We start from the raw sequence: 4,016 nt of genomic DNA, 5'->3' as shown, positions 1-4,016 counted from the left end.
CAAATACAACTCTTTGAACCCTGTTGAGACTTAACTTATTTAGAGTAGAAATTTCTCAAAATTTTGACTAATCCAGCCGGACAGTAAATGTCCTTTGTCATAGTTACATAGTTCTGAACAAAATGAGAAAATAAATTGTAAAAAGAATAGAACGAATATACGAACCCTAGATCTACTCGGAAAAGCGTTTTGAACTAGCAGATTGTTAGCACAATCTAAAAATGCCACAACCTTCCAGAACCTTCCACTGGATTTTTCTTACACAAAAAATTTTCCGCATACATTTTCTCCACTCTCCTATTCACATCGTACAAGTGCACATCTATGATCCCTTCCTTCTTGTGATTGCTAGCCATGATAGCCATAGAATAAATGGTCATCATTCTGCCTTGTGCAGCATCAAAATAACCTCGCCAGGCGTCAATCATGATAAAATCCCACTTCATCTCGTAGATCTCATCTAGCAAGCCAGGGCAGGCAAGATTACATTTTGAACCCTTCAGTCCTTTGGTAGGGTTACATCTAGACTCGGCCTTAGATCTATAATAAGCCAGAAGCTTAATCAGATAGGAAAGCTTTCATAGGCTAATCAGTATGAATGGCCTTACCCTTAAGCTGAGGATTCCCTAATCAAATCTTCTTTGATCCAAGTCAAATTTCCCTCAATGAAAAGCATTTTAACCATAAACTTGAGTGCATTCTATAGACTATTGTCATGGATGAGGCTAGAAACTAGGAAATTACAAGGGCTTCACTTTGACAAAATATTAATCGACAGCTAGATCTTGTCCCTATTCTACTGCAGTTTAACTATAGTGGTGGCGTAATGCAATAGGGCACTAGAAACCTAAGGCAGACTAAAACCTTCTGTTGAAATATAGTTTGATTGAATAAGAGATTCGAGTCCACTTGTTGCCTTACCTTGAAAAAATAACAATATTGAAACGAAGGTGAGCATTAGGAAAATTCCTGCAACTAGACTCCTTAAAAGACATGGAATTTTAGGAAGAAAAATATTGTTTGCAATCATTGAACAAACAGATTTTCACCTTCTCCGATTTTCCTCAATTTTTTGGATGGAAGTGGGTAGAAATTAGAATCATAAAGTTGGCTTATCATGGAGTGGATATGGATTTCCATTCAGAGTGGATCTAGATTTCCATTCAGAGTGTATTTGAATTTAATATTTTCCTTAATCCGTGTGCTTGTGTAGCTTGACACGTGATTGCTAGGTCAGAGTAGTTGTGTAGTATAATCTCCAAATTCTATTGCTTTTTTTTCTTCTTGAGATATACTTTTTTTTTCTTCTCCACTATAGGTGTTGTCATCTCCTCTTTATCAACTCATTGCTCTGAGTTTTAATGTACATGGGTTTTATCTATTTAAACTTCGGGATAAAATTACATTCTTTAGGATTTACTGATTTGTTTTGAATATTGATTCAAATTTCAGAATGTATTCAGCCAGGTTATTCTTTATCTACTCAAAGATTTCCTTGTTGGAATTAATGACAAAGATAAACAATGATTAATGATTGTAAAGAGGATATGACTGAAGGAAAATTCGACATCTCAAAGGTATTTATATTTCTTTTCTCTTTTAGATCAATTCTGTTCTATTTTGATAACAATATACCTTCTTTTTATGTTATAGCTTTCCATGGCACATTATAAGCAAGAGTTGCAGTGTAGCATAGCTCCTGCCAAATGTTGAGGGGTAGGTGTGGTAGCTTTAAAACTGTATAGTCAGTGGTAGATTCTCATTTGACTACTGGAGCAACTAACCTCATCAACAAATATAGAAGTAGGAGAAATTTTGGCAGCCAAACTAAATAAAGCTCTTACATGTAAAGAAACCACTCCTATGTTCCCAGTTAACCTAATTTATCGTCAAATAGAATAGGAGACACCATAGCTATCTACCTCAGATGTAATGGTTGACATTGAAATGTTATTAAAGTTACCACCTGCTTCTGTAGCAAGCGCCTTCCCAGGCACTGTCTTGCCAATTCCAGAGTATCTAAACAGTAAAATGCCCTTGCAGGGCTGGAGATATATATATGTAGTTGCACATTATGAACCTTACCTAAAGATAAACAATAAAATGCCCTTGCAGGACTGGAGAGATAGGGTTAGAGAGACATGTAGTTGCACATTATGAACCCTACCTAAAGATAAACAATAAAATGCCCTTGCAGGGCTGGAGAGATATGTAGTTGCACATTATCGACCCTACTTAAAGACATTGTATCCAAAATACTGCTATGTTTTGCATCCATGTGCATATTTTCATGATAAACATATAATAACCAATAATGGTATCATGGGCATAGGTACAACGTTATACTTTAAAGGAAGGGATTACTGCCTCGAGGCACCAATTTCACTAGCTGAAATGACCTCTAGCCTGATTCAAATATTAGGCTTTTAACTATTATTAAAAAAAAATGAATGATCTTTATATATTTCATTACTTAAAAGTGTCATTTTCTAAGATGTAAGAATTATTAGTTTAGGGGAAGTATGAGCTGAATTTTATTTATTAGGAGTGTTGTAATATCCTACTAATAATGAATAGTCAGAATATAAATATAAATAAATCTATATAAACACTTCATGAATCTTTAAAAATCATAAGAGTCGACATTTATTAGAAATTAAGTAAAGACTATTTTAATTATAAGTTAACTTAAATACTTATATTATATTATTTAAATAAAATTGCATTACATTTATAATATGAAATATGTATATAAATATTAGATTTTGTTTTAGATAATAGAACAGAAATAATAATTAATAAATAATAATAATAAAAAATAATATGAGTTATCAACTTATAAGAATGAGAGTTTGATTAAAAAAGTTAATTGATTAAAAAACCACTCTCTATGTAATCATCTATATAACATCAATTACAACTTAGAAATGATGTCATAAATGATAACTAGTTAGAGGGATGTAACCCATTCCAAACAGCTCTTCACTCAGGCATAAGATGGTATCAGTATCATCTCTTTAAGGGGTAGAGGAAGATGATAACTAGTTAGAGGGATGTAACCCATTCCAAACAGCTCTTCACTCAGGCATAAGATGGTATCAGTATCATCTCTTCAAGGGGTAGAGGAAGATATGGATTAAAACATATCTAAGGCAGACAGCCAGATATCGAAGGCATTCGTCTTGTTTAAAGAGAATCCAGGCCACAGACAAATCATTGCATATATGACAATACTATCACCTCTGAAGCCATGTCAATACCAAGGAAGAAATCAAAACAACTAACATTGCCTAGTCATCAAAACTTCATTGCCACCAGTATCATCAAGCAAACACATAAGGAAGCCACCTGTGAATAGAATCCCTATCATTGATACATGGAAGAAGGAAGGCATCGAATAGAAAATGATATATGCTTGGATGGACGTGTTTCTTAACGGACTCGATTGCTTAGAATATCACCGCATGAATATATTGTGTTAGAATAAAGAGACCGTCCACCAGAACACAACACGTCGATCAATAGGAAGATAAAGAATATAGCATGATGTGGAGTGGGAAGTTCATAAGTGACCTTCAACTCAACTGGACCCTTCTTCCTTAGCGCGGACGTCAAACCATCAGACTCTGCCAACGTGGATCACAAGAGCAAGGAAATTCTAGAGATTAGAGATCGCACAAGCAACCAGGTTAAAGTGAAGTAACGACAACTCCATATAAGTGTCGCCAGGCTTAATCCAGACATTCGTGATATTAGTAGATACAGCTACGTTGGCTACCTACCTGGATGGGGAAGAGAAATGTCCAAACCTACAACAAGACTATCAGATCATATAGCCCAATAAAAGCATGTATTGAAGGAAATAAGTGGAAGCAACACAATGTTATACCAGTTTCTGTAGAGCGATAATGGTGGTGGTAGTCAATAAGAAATCTCGAGATATAGCTACTATTTAGAGATCACAAGAGGTAGTCAATATTTTGATTTCAGAACTTTATGTATATAATAGAGAGGCT

At 34.6% G+C, this 4,016-nt stretch overlaps 1 pseudogene; it reads right to left on the bottom strand.

Annotated features, from left to right (window-relative positions):
* Positions 1-215: 215 nt before the first annotated feature.
* On the bottom strand, positions 216-1,030 carry LOC149546621 (arabinogalactan O-methyltransferase 1 pseudogene; annotated as a pseudogene).
* Between the last annotated feature and the right edge of the window lie 2,986 nt (positions 1,031-4,016).

Source organism: Cupressus sempervirens, chromosome 7 (assembly GCF_028749045.1).
Source record: "Cupressus sempervirens isolate cs-2001-9-10 chromosome 7, ASM2874904v1, whole genome shotgun sequence".
Lineage (NCBI taxonomy): Eukaryota > Viridiplantae > Streptophyta > Pinopsida > Cupressales > Cupressaceae > Cupressus > Cupressus sempervirens.
The sequence above is the reverse complement of the archived record's forward strand: the minus strand, read 5'-3'. Positions and strand labels throughout refer to the sequence as shown.